Source organism: Carassius carassius, chromosome 33 (assembly GCF_963082965.1).
Source record: "Carassius carassius chromosome 33, fCarCar2.1, whole genome shotgun sequence".
In the NCBI taxonomy this organism is placed as follows: Eukaryota; Metazoa; Chordata; class Actinopteri; order Cypriniformes; family Cyprinidae; genus Carassius; species Carassius carassius.
In genome coordinates this window covers 3,984,718-4,005,242 of record NC_081787.1, presented here as the reverse complement: position 1 = coordinate 4,005,242, position 20,525 = coordinate 3,984,718, and the positions used below count along the sequence as shown (strand labels likewise).

General features: G+C 36.0%; 1 long non-coding RNA gene across 1 annotated transcript; it reads left to right on the top strand.

The window, feature by feature from the left end:
* Positions 1-9,343: 9,343 nt before the first annotated feature.
* LOC132114195 (uncharacterized) lies at positions 9,344-10,271 on the top strand. The gene is made up of 2 exons (XR_009425254.1): positions 9,344-9,458; positions 10,017-10,271. It is a non-coding gene; the product is annotated as an uncharacterized LOC132114195 (long non-coding RNA).
* The last annotated feature ends 10,254 nt before the right edge of the window (positions 10,272-20,525 follow it).

Below are 20,525 nucleotides of genomic sequence, written 5' to 3'. Positions count from 1 at the left end.
GACTCAAATGATTCGCAAACCTGCTCCGAACTCCCGAACTGACTCAAATGATTCGCGATCCCGCTCCGAACTCCCAAACTGACTCAAATGATTCGCGAACCCGCTCCGAACTCCCAAACTTACTCAAATGATTTGCGATCCCGCTCCGAACTCCCGAACTGACTCAAATGATTCGCGAACCCGCTACGAACTCCCGAACTGACTCAAATAATTCGCGAACACGCTACGAACTCACGAACTGACTCAAATGATTCGCGGATCCGCTCCGAATTCTCGAAATGATTCAAATGATTTGCGATCCCCAAACTGACTCAAATGATTCGCAAACCTGCTCCGAACTCCCTAACTGACTCAAATGATTCGCGAACCCGCTACAAACTCCCGAACTGACTCAAATGATTTGCGATCCCCAAACTGACTCAAATGATTCGCGAACCTGCTCCGAACTTCCAAACTGGCTCAAATGATTCGCGAACCAGCTCCGAACTCCCAAACTGACTCAAATGATTCACGCTCCAAACTCCCAAACTGACTCAAATGATTCGCGATCCCATTCTGAACTCCCGAACTAACTCAAATGATTCGCGAACCCGCTACGAACTCACGAACTGACTCAAATGATTCGCGGATCCGCTCCGAATTCTCGAACTGATTCAAATGATTCGAGGTCCCCAAACTGACTCAAATGATTCGCAAACCTGCTCCGAACTCCCGAACTGACTCAAATGATTCGCGAACCCGCTACAAACTCCCGAACTGACTCAAATGATTTGCGATCCCCAAACTGACTTAAATGATTCGCGAACCTGCTCCGAACTTCCAAACTGGCTCAAATGATTCGCGAACCAGCTCCGAACTCCCAAACTGACTCAAATGATTCACGCTCTGAACTCCCAAACTGACTCAAATGATTCGCAAACCCGCTTTGAATTCCCAAACTGACTCAAATGATTCGCGAATCTGCTACGAACTCCCAAACTGACTCAAATAATTCGCTAACCCGCTCCGAAATCTCGAATCATCATCGCGAACCCGCGATCCCAATTTATTTATTTATCTGAGGGAACTTTTTTACTGGAGCATTGACAGAAACCGCAGTTTAAATCTATATTAGATCTATAAATTAAATATAGTTAATTAAAGTTAAATAGATGAAAATATATTAACGTTAATTAAATAGAAATAGTATCATATCATATTAAAAAATAAATATTTAACACATAGATTTAAATTAAATGAAATACAGTGTATACGTGCGCTCGCCACGAGGGAGAGACGTTACGTGATGTTACGTTAGTGAAGTAAACGTGATGGCAGAAAAAAAAAACGTAAACGTGATGGGCTCAAATAAAACTAAGGAAGTTCATTTTAAGATCTTACATAAAATATACCCAGTGAATGATACTGTTGCAAAATATATGAATGTTGACAATTCTTGTTCATTTTGTGGGAATGAGGATGAAACACTGATTCATTTATTTTTCCAATGTGAAAAAACGAGTAACTTCTGGAATAGGTTTTCTTCATATTGGCAAGCACCTTGATTCTTCCAAATCCTTTCAATTAAAGAGGCGGACTGGCCATCTGGAGCACCGGGATTTTTCCCGGTGGGCCGCTAGCCAATGTGGGCCGGCCCACCCGGTACACAAATATATATATATATATATATATATATATATATATATATAATTTTTTTTTTTTTTTTTACTTGACGGAAATCATAATATTACATCTCTTTTCTACGCAAATGGATGAGTGAGTCGATCGCGCAGCCAACAAGCGCGTTTTCGTCTAATTTAGAGAGAGACAGATTCATCTGGTACAGCGAATTTCTCTGAGCAGCAGGCCACTGTATACGTTCACTTAAAACATAACCGACTGTGTTTACGAGAATACTTGCAGAGACAATTATTTTGAAATAATTGTGTGTGTATTTGTTCATTTAGAAGTTACGATACCCAAAAGATGAATTAATTCTTTGTACGCGCATTGTCTGAAATGCTGCTCACAGCGCGTGCTTTGAACGAGTGCGCGCAAGCTTCGAACGCGCGCAAATTGTTTAAAAAAGTTGAATCAGCAAGATTTAGAAACAAGTGAAAACGATCAACTACGATACATTTCACCCCTCCAAGCGAGTGAACAACGCGAATTTTAAATCGCTATTCACGATAGCCCGTCGGGAAGAGCAGTGATACATTTTGGAGCCCGACTGCAAAACACAATAGCCCCTGGACGTCGGGCTAGCGATTTTGCGAGCCCTGCACCTCAGATCTATCCAGTTTGTGAACCACTGGTTTCCACAATGTTTTCGTTAAACAAAATAAATGATTATTTTAAAAGATTTACTCAAGAAAACGTAAAAAGAAAAGATTTTACACGAATCGGATCATGAACTTATATTACAGCATATTCATGCATCTGTTAACTGAATGCAAAGTGTGAGTTCTAGGAGAATGTTTGTCTCGTGATGAACATGTATCGCTCACTAGGAGTCGCTAAATGAACAGCTGCAGCACGCAGGTTATATATATATATATATTTTTTTTTTTTTTTTTAATTGACAGAAATCATAATATTACATCTCTTTTCTACGCAAATGGATGAGTGAGTCGATCGCGCAGCCAACAAGCGCGTTTTCGTCTAATTTAGAGAGAGACAGATTCATCTGGTACAGCGAATTTCTCTGAGCAGCAGGCCACTGTATACGTTCACTTAAAACATAACCGACTGTGTTTACGAGAATACTTGCAGAGACAATTATTTTGAAATAATTGTGTGTGTATTTGTTCATTTAGAAGTTACGATACCCAAAAGATGAATTAATTCTTTGTACGCGCATTGTCTGAAATGCTGCTCACAGCGCGTGCTTTGAACGAGTGCGCGCAAGCTTCGAACGCGCGCAAATTGTTTAAAAAAGTTGAATCAGCAAGATTTAGAAACAAGTGAAAACGATCAACTACGATACATTTCACCCCTCCAAGCAAGTGAACAACGCGAATTTTAAATCGCTATTCACGATAGCCCGTCGGGAAGAGCAGTGATACATTTTGGAGCCCGACTGCAAAACACAATAGCCCCTGGACGTCGGGCTAGCGATTTTGCGAGCCCTGTACCTCAGATCTATCCAGTTTGTGAACCACTGGTTTCCACAATGTTTTCGTTAAACAAAATAAATGATTATTTTAAAAGATTTACTCAAGAAAACGTAAAAAGAAAAGATTTTACACGAATCGGATCATGAACTTATATTACAGCATATTCATGCATCTGTTAACTGAATGCAAAGTGTGAGTTCTAGGAGAATGTTTGTCTCGTGATGAACATGTATCGCTCACTAGGAGTCGCTAAATGAACAGCTGCAGCACGCAGGTTATATATATATACATTTTTTTTTTTTTTAATTGACAGAAATCATAATATTACATCTCTTTTCTACGCAAATGGATGAGTGAGTCGATCGCGCAGCCAACAAGCGCGTTTTCGTCTAATTTAGAGAGAGACAGATTCATCTGGTACAGCGAATTTCTCGGAGCAGCAGGCCACTGTATACGTTCACTTAAAACATAACCGACTGTGTTTACGAGAATACTTGCAGAGACAATTATTTTGAAATAATTGTGTGTGTATTTGTTCATTCAGAAGTTACGATACCCAAAAGATGAATTAATTCTTTGTACGCGCATTGTCTGAAATGCTGCTCACAGCGCGTGCTTTGAACGAGTGCGCGCAAGCTTCGAACGCGCGCAAATTGTTTAAAAAAGTTGAATCAGCAAGATTTAGAAACAAGTGAAAACGATCAACTACGATACATTTCACCCCTCCAAGTGAGTGAACAACGCGAATTTTAAATCAGCCCAACTGCAAAACACAATATCCCCTGGACATCGGGCTAGCGATTTTGCGAGCCCTGCACCTCAGATCTATCCAGTTTGTGAACCACTGGTTTCCACAATGTTTTCGTTAAACAAAATAAATGATTATTTTAAAAGATTTACTCAAGAGAATAATCTGTTCACGAATCGGATCATGAACTTATATTACCGCATATTCATGCATCTGTTAATTGCAGTGTTGGGAAGGTTACTTTGGAAATGTAATAGGTTACAGATTACAAGTTACTCTATTTAAAATTTAATAGTAGTGTAACTTTTTCAATTACTTTATTAAAGTAATGTAACTAATTACTTTTGATTACTTTTTGATTACTTTTCAAAATCTCCAATAAATGTTTATTTGCAACTGTTAATCATCTTCAAACATTTACACCATTCAGGTTTAACCTTACAGCAGTGCTCAATACAGTCAGACTTTTACAATCCTTCATCACTTGAATTAAGATGATCAAATTTGAACACATGTCTGCATGTCTGCTTCATTAATTTCCACATGGGGCGGACTGGGATAAAATTTCAGACCGGGAAATCTCAAAGTCATACAAACAAATTCATGGACAACACTATTTTTTGTATGGACCTGATATAAAAAAAGGTTTAAATCTTTAGTTTGGGGACATGCAAAATAATTAAAAGTTCTCTCCTGAACTTCACCTTCACTTCATTTCTTTTTTCTTTTCAGTCTCTTTATTTTGCCCAAAACTATACTTTCTAAATTGCCTACATGTCAAATTGAGTGCATCACTACAATATAAAATCCTAATACTGAACATGAGCCATGTTTTTCCCTCACAAAAATTAACTGCTTTTATTACGTAAAAGTACAGTAACCATGTTTTTTTTAAATTATTATTATTGCAAATGGGTTACCATTTGTATTTATTTTTAAATAAATAAATATGTAAATTTGTGGCATGGTTTAACAACAGTAACCTTTGTCTCTGAATTTATAGCAAATATTAAAACTTTGCATATGCTTTGATTCAAGTGAACTTTTGATATATTTGTCCAAAATGTGGCATATTCCGTCCGTGTTAGGCAATAGCAATCCCGTTTTTATGACTGGATTCTACTAACCAGACTATGTTTCTGCATCGCGGAAATTATAGGGCCGTAGGTCTCAGAATAGTCAGTTCAATTTGGGAAAGAAATCAATTACATCTGTATGTGGATGTGTGTAAATATTCAAATGTAATCCCCACTGTAATCTTTAAAATTTTCAGAAGTAACTGTAATTTAATTACTCATTTTTTCTTAGTAACTGTAACTGATTACAGTTATTTTTATTTTGTAATTAAATTACGTAATTAAGTTACATGTAACTAGTTACTCCCCAACACTGGTTAATTGAATGCAAAGTGTGAGTTCTAGGAGAATGTTTGTCTCGTGATGAACATGTATCGCTCACTAGGAGTAACTAAATGAACAGCTGCAGCACGCAGGTTATCTTTTTTTTTTTTTTTATTCAATGGAGGATCAGTTGCCCTATTGGTTAAAATCCCCAAACAGTATACTTAAATATCAAATAAATAAATTACATCAAAACAGGGGCGTTTGCGTTTTGATGTGGTGGGCTGCTGTGGGCCAGAAAGTCCAGGGCCACTTTTTGGTCCCAGTCCGCCCCTGAAGGATATAATCTGTTACTATAAAGAAGATAAAGCTAGCACTTCAATTAATTATATTTTTAATTTTTTAATTGTGTTTGGGAAGTTTTTTATTCACAAGCAAAAATTCTCTAAATCGCAGCCTACTTTTCCTCATTTTTTAATTGAAATTGATGCATGTCTGAAGTCTCTAAGGTTAATTAAAAACAAGAAAAGTGACAGATTCCTGAAATATTATGACGATATTTTTGGTATTACCAATGATGCATAATGTTTCCTCTATGTATCCCTTTTTTATTTTATTTTATATATTTTTTTATTTATATATATATATATATATATATATATATATATATATATATATATATATATATATATTATTATTATTAGATTTGGTTTATATATGTGAAGCTTTACATACACTTGATATAATTTAATTCCTGTAGATGTTCTATTTGTTCTGTTCTTTATATGTCCTTGTTATCTAATGCATATTCAATAAAAAAAAACGTAAACGTGATGGCAATCACGAAGAAGGAAGGATAATTCAGTTTATTACAAAAGACTGAAGATATAACTACCGCCATCCTTTAATTTATGTATTTTTACGTTGAGGACACTTGATAAACCTACAGAGATACCTGACTAACGAACAACCTTCACAACGGGACAGAGCTAATTAACGTTAACGTTACTTGGAAATTCAAACAGTAACGGTCATCTGACTACTGGTGTTGAGCCAAAGGTAAGCATAAATGTGCTTTTATTCGTCGTTTTATCAATCTAGTGTTAAATTTCACCTCAGATTAATATTTCAAATTATTTATTTGGATTAGAAAGATTATATATTTTCAAATTACTCTTTTTGTAATTGTACATATCCCTGTTGGTTTATTTTAGGTGGTTCAATTTACAGTCTGGGGTAAAATTATGATGATCCTTTTTAACTTAGTTATTAAAATTGGTCACTAAAACAGGTGACCGTAATTTTTCTTAATCAAATAAAAAACTGTTTTGTTATTTTGTATATATTTTTCTACTTTTCAGGACGGGAACAGCAACAAAAAAAGGTTTAACTTCTGATTCATAATCTACACACTCTACTGGTAACGTTAACACTACTGACACCTAGTGGTAAGTGTTAGTAACGTTACTGGCAAATACAAATACATTCTGTCACTACATTAACAATAATGTAAGATTTTCAAAACTTTATCTTGTGTGAAGTGTTCGTTCTTGTATTAAAACAGCCTTTGTGGTATATCCTGGATGCTCACACTATCCTGTGAAATTAGGCACTTTAAACTTTAAAATAATTTTTAAAATCACATTTTGAAATGATTCACACAGAATTTTCTGATCATATCTTCACCACAGAGGTAAAAATTTTCATTTTGAAGCTCTATTTATATTTATGATAATCATTTATATTTAATTTGTGTTTCAGGGCAGTTGGTGAAGACAGAGAGCTGTTGTGACGACAGATCCTCCTTCCACACCAGATTCTGCTGTATATGACATTTACAACATTTTGGTGCCAGGGACCCCTAGCAGAGAAGATTTTTCAAGGACACCCTCAGAATTACAAGATTTTAAGGTTTAAAATTATTGTGGGTTGGAGTATAATGAACATAATATGATTGTTTTATTTATTCATTTAGTTTTTTTAAATGATCCCCATTTTTTAAGTTGCACCAGGTCAGGAAAAAACACATAAGTTGCATCGGTGTATAAGAAACATTTTACTATTCATTTCAGAAATAATTTAAATACTGATAAATTAAAAAAATTTAAAGAAACTTAAAAACTATAAACACTGTAAATATTTTATTTTCCCTCACTCCTCATCTATTCAAATCATCTATTCAAAACAGAACAAAAATAAAAATATTTAGGCCTATGTATAAAATAAACTAATTCTAGTGCCATTAGTTACAAGCAGTATATATTTTGTTAAATAAAGAAACCAAAAAAAAAAAAAAATACACTTGCCATCTCAGTTTCTGTGAACCTCATCCTGAAATGTAGAAAACACAGAGGTACAGACAATGCTACTGTTTACAGACAGACTTGAGAGTGTGAGAACTATATTTATAGAAACTTTTAAGTGCCCACTTTTATGTTTACGTTTTGCTTAGGCTTTTTGACATTACATGCATTATATAAGTTACTTTGGAATAATTCAGCACATCTCAGAAGATTCAAAAATATGACTTGTAGTCTGGAAAATATGGTATAAATTATTTTGTGGACCCATTTGCTTTGGTCCTGAACCCCAGATCGAAAACCCTTGCATTGTAGTATATTGATGCTTTTTTATTATTATTATTATTATTATTCTGCATGCAGATAATATTTAGGCACACAAACACTTGACTATTGCATGAATAAAGAATACCATATTTAAGAATTTTATGCTAATTGCAGTTGAAATAAAAAGGTTAAAGCTTAAAAAGTGAAGCTCCAACAGGTGAACATAATGTGTGAACTACCCAACTAAACTAAATTGTTTGTTGTTAATTGTTATCCACTGTATAATGAGTGAAATTTATTTTATTTTTATGTTTTTTGTGTGAACACACTGTTTCTTTAAGTTTATTTACAAGTACAAAAATAAATTGCATGGAAATAAACATGAGATTTAATTGAATGCAGCATAAGAGTGTTTATTTTGTAGAGATGTCCTGTGGACGTCGATATTGGACGTCCAAAAGACGTAGAAAAAAAGACGTCATAAAAACTTTCATTCTGGCGCTTCAAGGGACGTCATGTCAATGTCCGACAAAGACGTCGAAAAAAGACGTCATAAAAACTTTCATTCTGGCTCTTCAGGGGACATCATTTCAACATCCGACAAAGACGTCGTTTTTTGAACGAACCCCCTCCGAACTGCCAAACTGACTCAAATGATTCGCGATCCCGCTCCGAACTCCCAAACTGACTCAAATGATTCGTGATCCCGCTCCGAACTCCCAAACTGACTCAAATGATTCGCGAGAGTTCAGTTCGAGAGTTCGGAGCGGGTTCGCGAATCATTTGAGTCAGTTCGGGAGATTGTAGTGGGTTCGCGAATCATTCGAGTCAGTTCGGGAGTTCGGAGCGGGTTGGCGAAACATTTGAGTCTGTTCGGGAGCTCGGAGTGGGATCGCGAATCATTTGAGTCAGTTTGGGCATCGCGAATCATTTGATTCAGTTCGAGAGTTCGGAGCGGGTTCGCGAATCATTTGAGTCAGTTCGGGAGTTCAGAGCGGGATCGCGAATCATTTGAGTCAGTGATTTGAACTCCCGAACTGACTCAAATGATTCGCGAACCCGCTACGAACTCCCGAACTGACTCAACCCAGATAGCAAGCAGACGTTGATCCGATTTTTGGTTATAAAGGTCAGTATTGGTTGTCGATCAAATTTCGTATTGAATCAACGTTCACTATTTGGTCGGAACATCAGAACGTTATTTAGTGGGAAATAAAGCATCATTCAACGTCGAAATCACGTTGACTCATCAACCGACACAGCCGACGCATCTGATCGAAATCATATAACGTTAACGTCGGATGTATGTTGAAACTTGATTAGTGCGCGTGCACTCTCACAGAAAGAAAAAGAGTAACTAAATTTATTTTTCTTCATTATTTTATATAGCCTCGTGGGTTGTCCGTCTGCCACTGAATATTATAGGCTAAGTTACTTAAAGTCTGTTTTTTTTAACGAAACAAGCGGTGAGAAATCAAAGAGAGAGTGCAAGTGTTAGAGGGTCAAGTCAACTATTAGGTATCATAGTATACACACACAAGCAGATTTTGTAATCAGCTAGTCGGGGGTTGATTGTTTCTGTAAATTCTGCGTGTTCATTCAGATTCAAACACTGGAGCGGAGGGAGTTGCCATGGAAACGGGGCGATCGACTCGACAACACTGTCAAGGTGCAGCTCTGTTTCTCGCTGCTGTTTTCACTGTTTTCGGTAAGTTTAGTAAATTAAAATTGCACAAATATCATATGCCCCTGTGCATGACATCTCTCTTGCTTGTATTTGACCCGCATCTGTTGAATTTACTTCATAGAAATGGTTTAGTGTTTTCGAACAAGTCTGTGAGCATCTTAACCGTTATCAGAGGAGGTAACGTATGCTAACTCCATAGACTGAGCTTTTATGAAGAGTTTGGGATTTTAATAACACATTTATGTGTAGATGAGAGGCATTGACATTTCTGTAAAAGATTTGCTGGTCATTTTTCAATGGATGATTGAAAATAGGCTTTTTTATTTAACCTAAATATACACGTATGTATAACCTAACGTTACCATTAATCAGTGACGTCATTACATCAGTGTCACAGTTCAAACGCATTTTGATCTCGTCTAATGATAAACAAATATTGATAAAAACTGGTCAAGATATTTATTAAATACATATTCTTTCTCTTTTCTACATTTCTAGTAGCTGGGTTTCTTGTGATAAAACTGTCATTGTATACTGAATATTGTTGGCTCTGTGACAGATTGCTTGTTATATTTCTAGATTCTTCTAGTGCTTGATGGCCTTCTGTATCCCATGATGAGCAAACCTCCTGTCCAACAACATTTCCAAGGTACAATGAACCATATGACTAGCAGGTTTACCCCAAACATACACTAATGCTATCCTTACCAATTTCTGAAATAATACTACAATTTAAAATAGCAGTTTTCGGTGAAATGTAATTTATTTCTGTGATGTGCAGCTGTATTTTCAGCATCATTACTCCAGTCTTCATTGTCACATGATCTTCAGAAATCATTCTAATATGATGATTTTACTGCTCAGACAACACACTGACAGAAGAAGACAGAGAAGATCACTTCTGGTATGAAACAAGTATTCAGCTTTCAAATTTGGCCCCTTTTTTTTTTAAAAAGAAATTCAATTCAAACAATAAATACTGTTTTGTGTTGTTTTAATGTGTTACAGATCGCTGTAGCGTCTCAGTTCAAGCAGCACACATGAACCGATTGATTCATATTTAATTGAAGCACAAAATAAAAGATGTCACACGTCTTTATACAACATTTTTCAAGTTTAAGTCCACCGAAGTTAATCTACTCTCCTGTCTACTGTATTTTCTGCACCATAAGGCGCACCAGATTATAAGGCGCAGTCTCAAAACAGTGAGTTTAGTTGAACTTTATTCTACTATTTAACAATACACTCACATTATTTTTTAATTAATCTTCTCCCACAGATCCATCAAAGTCCTCATCTTCTGTGTCTGAATTGAACAACTGGGCAACAGCTTTTGAACAGGTTTCACCATCAAATATGCCAGGTTCCCTCTCATCATGGTTGATCGCTGCCAGTGTACGTAGTGTACGTATTATGTCCCTGTGTCAGCGGGAAATGGTCCAACAGTCAGGTAAACGGAGCGCTTACCAAAGCCGCACAAAAACATTTTTACAGATTTTGGAACTCAGTGCACACATAAGACACACCAGATTATCAGGTGCACGCCTGATTTTTGAGAAAATGAAAGACTCTTAGATGCACCTTATATTGTGGAAAATATGGTAATTTGTTTGTCAGGCAAGATGGCAGTATTGGCGTTATGATAGGTTAGATCACCTGTCAATCAAGCTCACTGTGGACGTTCAATGACATTTTAACATGTATTCACAAAGAAAACATCTCATAATGTTTCACTTCTGTTAAATGCGATGAAATAAATCATCTTTTGTGTGAAATATGAACAGCTATGCTAATCTTTCTCCTTTTGTTTTCCTGTTTCTCCAGCCTCGCGTGTGGAGACTTCAGAAGATGCCAGACCTCACAAAGATTTCAGATGATGGAAACTATAGATGAACATGCAAAGCTGCTAAATAATCCTTATATTGTAATCATTGCCCTTAAAGGTAAGTTTGCAGGCTGATTTAAGGTGTGCTCCTACATTTTCTGCTTGTACTCCTATGTATTTATGATACAAATGTAAATGACTGTAAATGAACATAAAAAGCTGTTGCATTCCTTTCTCATAAGCACTTGCCTGTTAGCGATGCTAATTTTATTTAACAATGTTATTACAGAGATCATTAAAAAAGTAATTGTGATGAGTGGGGTGGGGCCGAGAGCCGTGGGAACGGAGCAAAGCCGGTGGAGTGATTGGGAAATGAGTAGGGATGGGTATCCAAAACCGGTTCCATTTTAGAACCGGGTATTTGATAAGATGCGTGCATTTCGATTCTGCTTAACGATTCCAGCGTTTGAATTCAATTTGATTAAAAACGATTAAGTGCAGGAACGGAAAGAATTTGCACCCTGTTTGTGTGCAGCGTGCATGAAGCGCAAGCGTGAACACAGAGAGCAGCGGTCGCGCTGCGGGTTCCCGGTTTGTGTCTGTTCTTGGACTGTTCCATGTATTTCCACTGTAGAAAAGGTTGTTCAGAGTCGAAACTGACTTCTTTCATATTTGTCGACCAATATACAGAAAACTACATCAGTATATCATCATAAACACAGCCGTTTTCGTCTTACGTGAACGTAAACAGATGAGAAAGAAAACACACATGTACAGTGTTTTTGCTTAAAGAGACAATAGCTTAATAATCGCGTTGCCTGTCATTAATGTTAATCAAAGAACAAAAGAAAACCATTCACTGATCTTGACTGAATGTGTTTAATAACTTTAATTGATGAATCTTTATTTTATTTATAAAAAGAAAACTATGCAGTGTTTTTAAACTTTTAATTACAGTTTCTGTACCTGAATTTTTTTTAGATGTATTTATTTAGGATATTGCTTATTGATTTGTTTGTTCCTATCTTATTACTGACGGTTTACTTGTCTTTAACACTAATATTTAATATTTGAAATTTATATTAATCTAGTTGTTTTTGCTATGGTATTTTTTTTTAAAGCACAGGCAAAATTCCTCTTGCAGTTTTTTGTAGGCTGCTGATTTTTGCTCATGTTATTCAGCTGCAACAGAATGCTTTGTAAAAAGACAGAATACATGTTTGACATCTAAATGTTTGACTTAATTTTTTTTTTATCTTATTGGAATCTAAACTAGGAATCGATAAGAATTGGAATCAATAAGCAGAATCGGAATTGATTAAAAAAAAAAGATACCCAACCCTAGAAATGAGGGACACCTGCTCCACTCACCGGTCTCGCATCCCACGGAGGAGATCAGAGGGATACAAAAGAGGAGCGACGACAGTGAAGGATGAGAGAGGACCAGGCCTGGACTTTATTTTGTGTTTGTGTGCGACAGTCATCTGCCAGGGGCTGGCGCAATGTTTTGTCTTTATTTTATTATTAAAGCTTTGTTTGATTGTCCACCGGTTCCCGCCTCCCCCTTTCTGAGATTGTGAAGTTTGTATGCCGTTACAGTAATATTGTGACTTTATTAAACGATCCTCTACGAAAATACAGTTTCACAGTGTTATCAATGTACTTACAGGGAGGAACTTGTCAGCAAATCTACTTCACAGCACATCAGTGAAAGCAGTTGACAGTTACAGACGTGTGTTGGATCAGGATCGGATCTGAATTCTGCAGGTAGGTAGATCTCCAGGAACAGGATTGTACAGACCTGTTATATTGGTAATGTACGATGGATTTTGTTTTTATTGAAGGTTTCCTAGGATGACCGTTGAAGAGATCAGCACATCAGATGTTGGCCTGGACAGCTGTACCTTCAGTACACCACACTGACTTCTTTGCATGGATAGCTGACTACTACTATTATGTTCTGTGAAGGTATTATTGTAGCAAACCTGAGCACCTGTGACAGTGTAATCTAAACATTTGTATTTTCATACAATTTCATAAATAAGTAGGCTATAATATTCCGCACCACAGGCATACCGCTGTGTGAATGCGTTCATGTGATTGGCTTATAAGTAAACAATCCCCCACGTGGGGTGCATTCTTGTGATTGGCTAAAACAAGGGAGATATCTGATTGGTTGCAGATCATTCCCTGTTTAAAAAAAGGCATTTGTGTGTCAAGCCAAGTCAGGGGAGTCTCAAAATTCACACACAAATGCAGTGAAGTTCACAGACCGCAAGCAGTTTGTAAATCAAGATATATGTGTGTGTGCATCAGAAATACATTTCTGAATCTTGTCCTGTGCATTTGTGAATTGCATTTCTGAATTGTGTGTGTATTTCTGAATTTTGTGTGCAACACATGGTCATATTTTTTTTTTATTCTGTGAATATAGCTTTTAATTTGTGACTTGACACAATTTATATTAGCCTATAATATACTTTATACCTATTTGTGTGTATTTGTGTGGTAAAGCATTTTCTTTGCTAGACTTAGAAGGTTTGTGCTCTACACGTGTATTTGTAACTGTGTATAAACTGTATTGTATAAATAATAAAGAAATTGTGACTGAATGTGATGTGTTTAATAAAGTTTTACTTATACAGGCTAATTTATTTAGTAGTAAGTATGTGAGATTTTTAAAACAAGCAGAAAATGTTAATAGTAAAGTAGTTTTACCAAATGAAATAAGCGTCGTTTCAACATTAGGTAAGCAAACCAATTAGATCGATTTTATGTTGAAAACGTATTGATTCTCTGACGTCGTTTCAACTAATTGAAAATCAACGTTAGGTAAGGCAACCAATTGCGTCGATTTTCCGTTAGTTTTGAATGGCGTGCCTGACGTTGGATCAACGTTAACCCGATGAGCAAAACGATGTTGGATCGACGTCGGAGATCAACGTCGTTTCGACGCCACGAGAAACGTTGATTCGACGATGTCAGTTTGCCATCTGGGAAATGATCCGCGTTCCCACTTTAAACTCCCGAACTGACTCAAATGATTCGCGAACCCGCTCCGAACTCTCGAACTGACTCAAATGATTCGCGATCCCCAAACTGACTCAAATGATTCGCGATCCCGCTCCGAACTCCCGAACAGACTCAAATGATTTGCGAACCCGCTCCGAACTCCCGAACAGACTCAAATGATTCGCGAACCGGCTCCGAACTCCCGAACAAACTCAAATGATTCGCGATCCCGCTCCGAACTCCCAAACTGCCTCAAATGATTCGCGATCCCGCTTTGAACTCCAGAACTGACTAAAAATGATTCGAGAACCCGCTCCGACCTGACTCAAATGATTCGCGATACCGCTCTGAACTCCCGAACTGAGTCAAATGATTCGCGAACCCACGAACTCCCGAGCTGACTCAAATGATTCGCGAACCCGCTCCGAACTCTCGAACTGACTCAAATGATTCGCGATGCCCAAACTGACTCAAATGATTTGCGAACCCACTACGAACTCCCGAACTGACTCAAATGATTCGCGATCCCGCTCCAAACGATTCGAGAACCCGCTCCGAACTGCCAAACTGACTCAAATGATTCGCGATCCCGCTCCGAACTCCCAAACAGTATGAGACATACGGCCAAATCAAGTTTTTTATTATTCTTGACATCCATGAATAAAAGTCATGTGGGTTTGGAACAACAAAGGTAAACAAGTTTTTTGGGTGAATGAATGCTTTAATTCTACTGATAATTGATTATTGACCAGTAATGCTAGAAGATTGTAGATAACAATTTTGTTATTTACTACTTTTTACAGATTATATTAAACCTGGAAAATATTGGAGAAGATCAATTAAGTTTTCAGGAGCACATTACTGTGATAAATGCTAAACTACGTAAAAGAGAACCTGACTACACCAACATATTAAAAATCTAATGAGATGCGCTCTTTTTAAAAGAGTTGATTTAATGACAAAATCAACATGAGAGGTCATGGACATGTACCCATTTCTTCGGGTTCCACAACTTGTGAGTATTTGTTTTTAGTGTTGTTTCCTTTGAGTTTAGTATTTCACATTTTCACATTTTTTTTGTATGTATAAAAAGTCCAAATTGTTTTAATGAATTTTTCTTTCTTTTTTCTTTCTTTCTTTTTTTGGTAGCTGCTGCATTAAGTGAAGATGTGGTTTGGGAAGGACCTTCATCTTAATTGCGCTTGATAACGCAAGGCTCTACCAATTGAGCTACAGGAACACTACTGTTTACTTCAGCAAATTGACACAAACACAAAGTGTGTTCTTTTTTTCCTTAACATAACCATTAGTTGCTTGGTTTGTTGAATGGTTACTCTAATAAATCTATTTATACCTTGGTTTGTCTGAATATTTGATTCTGATTGGCTAAAAGGTGTGCATTAAAATAATTAATGATTAATGTTTGAAAGTGAAGTGTAAAATAAATTATATAAATATTTTATTTGACTAAGTAATTACAGTAATATTTTAGTCTTTATATATTAATAATTGAATTAAAAAATAAGCAAAATAATAATGTTATTATTTAGATGTTATTTGTTCATATTTACAGGGTTTCCAAAAACACTGTGAATGTAAACCGAGACAACCATCACAGCTAAAATATAATGTGTACCAATAACCTGTTTTGTTTTGTTGTTTTTGTGTAAACAGATATTGCAGATCTGGAGAAAAATGCAGCACTGCTAATCTTACCATCTTTATTCAGAGAAAACATCAAGAGAGGACTGCTCAGTTTCTCACAAAGACGTGGAGGCAAAAAATCACTGATGCATTTTTTTTTTACCAACCGGCCTTTAGATCTAGCATTCTGCATGCTTTAAATCAGATACAAAAATGATGTAGCTTGAACGAATAGCATTTTTATTTATATTAACAAGAGAAAGTGAGAAACTGCGTGTGTGAATGTTTGTGTAGTGTCTCAATAATCAAGCTGCAAGTTTAGTTAAATCAAAAACAGACATTGTTGCTTTTTAGTTTTTCAGTATGCTATCCAAGCTATTTTATTAATGAATATTGCATTGATCTTGAAGTTTCTGTGGTCATGATTGTTTGTGAGTTGTGTGTTCAACCTAGCCAGTGAAATGGCCCTTTCCACTGTGGTAAAAAATGATCAGTCACATCCCTAATTGTTTGGAAGAAAGTATGCAAGATTCTAAGTTATATAACAAATAATTTATATGTTTTTCCAACTTGCAGGAATCAGTAAAGCCAACACCGACTATAGTTTTTCATGAAGCTTCAAACCCCCTCCATGCAAAAAGAGCCAGCATCAATATGGAGGTTGTCAACATTGTGAGCGCAGAAATGGATGTGATGGAGGCAATGGAGTGCCTCTTTGCTACTTATTTCATATTCAGTGTGGAATACCCCAAGCACATCACTCACATGATGAATTTTGTTGAGCACCTGTTTAAACTCTCCATAAGCCAAAAAAAAAAAAAACGTCTGTCCCAGTGCTCAAAATGTATAATCAATTATCATAATACTTTGATATTTTGTGAATAGTGCTAATGTAAATTTGTAAATATGAGGCGTTTGATGTTATTCTGAAATACTGATCTGAATTTGAATCTGTAATTACAATTCTTTATGAGTGATATTAATGTAAATTTGTAGATTTGAAGTACTTGATGTTCTGAAATGTTGATCTGAATTTTAATCTATGTATTCACATTCTTTATGAGTCATATTAATATATTAATATGAATTTGTAGATTTGAAGTACTTCTATATCTGTATATTTCCATTGTGAGTTATATTAATATGGATTTGTAGTTTTGAGGTACTTGATGTTGTTCTAACCCTGATGGGAATTTAGATGAATCTGTATATTTGCATTATTTATTAGTGATAGATTAATGTAATTCTATAATGGACTTATTTTGTAATATGTAGATGTAGGTGAAACTCTATTTTCATTATTTATGAGATTTTTTAAATGGTTGGTGTCTTAATGTTGATTTGTACATTTAAAGCCTTGAATATTTGAAATTACAGTAGCATTCTTTCAGTAATAGTAATTATTTTTGTTAATATAAATAAATGACTAGTTCTATGTAGTTGGGTGTGCTTTTTTTCAGTATTCATGGGTGACTTTTTTATGTGAATTACATTTTTACATTTTAGGGTATTGATGTTTGTCAATTATATGAAATATTTAATCTGGAAAGGACAAAAGAAATAATCATGAATGAACCCCTAAAAGGTTCCATATAAAACCTTTTTCTTTTGATTGAACCCTTAAAAGGGTTCTATATAGAACCTTTTAGGGGTTCCAAATACGTAGCACCTGATAGAACCTTTAGAGTGTAGAGTGTATATACTACATTGATGTCTTCAGAAATGAAAGATTACAAATTTATTAGGTTTATTTCAGATTGGTAAAGCATGCACTGAGCCGTTTCTGTTACAAAAGGAGAGAATGCAAAAGTTCTGTAGTGCCATTGTGCCCTTACGAAAAAGAGGTTTATTCAAGTGTGCTATTACTATACTTCTTTTAAACTAAAAATAGGAAAGTATGCTTTTAATTAACTTTTTATGTACTTTTCAGAAATTGGCTTTATGTACTCCTCAGAAAAATACTTAAACTGACATTTAAGTATACTTGACTTATACTTACAAAAAGTCTAAATATATTTGAGCTATACTCCTAGAATCTGTGTTTTCATTATTATAGATAGGCCTATTCATAAAACAAAATATATAATTAAAACCTAAATAGGAACATAGTATACTTAAAGTATGATGTGAAGTTCAATTAAAGAAAATTTATGAGTATACTTCCAGTATTAAACTAATAAACTATAATTTAATGAGACACTTATATTTGTAAACTTGCTACATAAAGTATACTTAAAAATAAACTTAAACTTTACTTAAGTATACTTAATAAAATAAACTTGAAGTTTACTTCTTTCTGGTAAGGGTGACCATAACCTAAATTTTGATAATTTCACATTTATCTAAACCAGTGGTCTTTTTACATAAATCAGCATTTTTATTCCAAACGTTAATTATATTTGTTTACATTATAATTTGTACACACCGGCGGCGCTAGGGGGGTCTCAAGAAACCGGCCAAAAAACGTCTTGACCCCCCCACCCTCTTCCTGATTAAAAAATTTATCCGGGATAAAGATTAAAAAAATGTTTCTCTTCAAACTACGCAGAACAATAATAAATAATAATTATTTTGACATTTATTCGTACACTGAACCGAGAACCGTTTCTGTCGGACGTGTCCGATTTGAGAACCGAGGAGCTGATGATAGGGCGCATGTGTGATTCAGCGTGAAGCAGACTGACACAGAGCGTGTCTGAACCGAACTGATTCTTTTGATGATTGATTCTGAGCTAATTTTATAAGCGTGGGTAAACCGAAGGCTTGAATAAAGGGCAGTCATCGCCAATGACATTACATCGAGAGCAAAAGAACCGGTGAACCGTTTGTTTTTTTCATGGAATCAGATTTGTGCCAAATAAAACGAACGTAACTTGCGAAAACGAACAAAAATATACATTGATAAATGAGAAAAACACTCTGAAAATAAAAACAATAAACTAAATAGCAAAAAAGTAACAGCGTCTTCAAATAAACTGCATTCTTTGTTGATTTCACTTTCAGCTTCACGTTTGCTGAACGCAGTTTTGAATGCGCTGCCAGTGTTTTCGTTTTCGCTTTCCAAGTTTTTGTTTGCGCTTCGCAGATTTACATTCGCCATTCTGATACGAACCTCTCGTGAGGGCGGGCTTAACAGCGGCTCGCTCTGATTGGCTCGAGAGATTTTGATCGGCGGCTCATTGAACCGGAAGTATTGTTTTAGTGGCGCGGGTGCACGTTCGGAGATGTAATGGCAATAAGAGGATATTAAAGAACATTAATGATAAAACACGGATATTTTCCACATCGGAAGAAGTGTAGGCTTATTCGAGATGAGTAATCGGGAGGCTCACAGAGAGTCGTCAACATCCTCCTCGTCAGAACATTCGAGGCAGCCTGAGGTAACGAAAGTTTGTTGTAACCAGGCACGGGGGGGGGGGGGGGGGGGTCGTTGGGTGCTTGAGCACCTGCCCCTTTGCCCCTTGTTGCCCAAAGTGCCCTTTTGTCAAAGCAAAATTCAATTCAAGTTTTTCAATTCAAGTTTATTTGTATAGCGCTTTTTACAATACAAATCGTTACAAAGCAACTTTACAGAAAATTATGTTTCTACAATATTTAGTAGTAGCTAGTAGTTTGTGCATGTTTGACAGGATTTTAGAAAAAATAAAAAATAATAATAATAATACAAGACGTAGTCAGCTAGACGATGAACTATCAATATTATTAATTAATAGTTATCATATGATGCAGTCACACATGTAGCAATAATTATTTAGTTCTGTTGTTGATTCAAGGTTAGGATCATCTGGGGTCCTCTGAGGGTCAGCATCATCTCTTCTCAGGTGTTCTGGATCCAGAATGGAGCTTGTGTAAATCCTAGTTACGCAAAACATAGAAACAAAATAGAGACATCATTAGCATAGCTGATGTTCTAACAAAGTAAAATTAGTTTAACACAAGCTAAAGAATAAAAATGCACATTTGATCAGATGCAACTACACTCACAATTTAAAAGATACATTTTTCATATGCTTGGCGAAAGAGATGTGTTTTAAATCTAGATTTAAACAGAGAGAGTGTGTCTGAACCCCGAACATTATCAGGAAGGCTATTCCAGAGTTTGGGAGCCAAATGTGAGAAAGCTCTACCTCCTTTAGTGGACTTTGCTATCCTAGGAACTACCAAAAGTCCAGCGTTTTGTGACCTTAGGGTGCGTGATGGGTTGTAACGTGGTAGAAGGATAGTTAGGTACGCAGGAGCTAGACCATTTAGGGCCTTATAGGTAAGTAATGATAATTTGTAACTGATTCGGAACTTAATAGGTAGCCAGTGCAGAGACTGTAAAATTGGGGTAATACGATCATATTTTCTTGACCTCGTAAGGACTCTAGCTGCTGCATTTTGGACTACCTGTAGCTTGTTTATTGAAGATGCAGGACAACCACCTAGAAGTGCATTACAATAGTCCAGTCTAGAGGTCATGAATGCATGAACTAGCTTTTCTGCATCAGAAACAGATAACATGTTTCGTAGCTTGGCAATGTTTCTAAGATGGAAGAATGCAGTCTTTGTAACATTGGAAATATGATTTTCAAAAGACAAATTGCTGTCTAATATAACACCCAGAT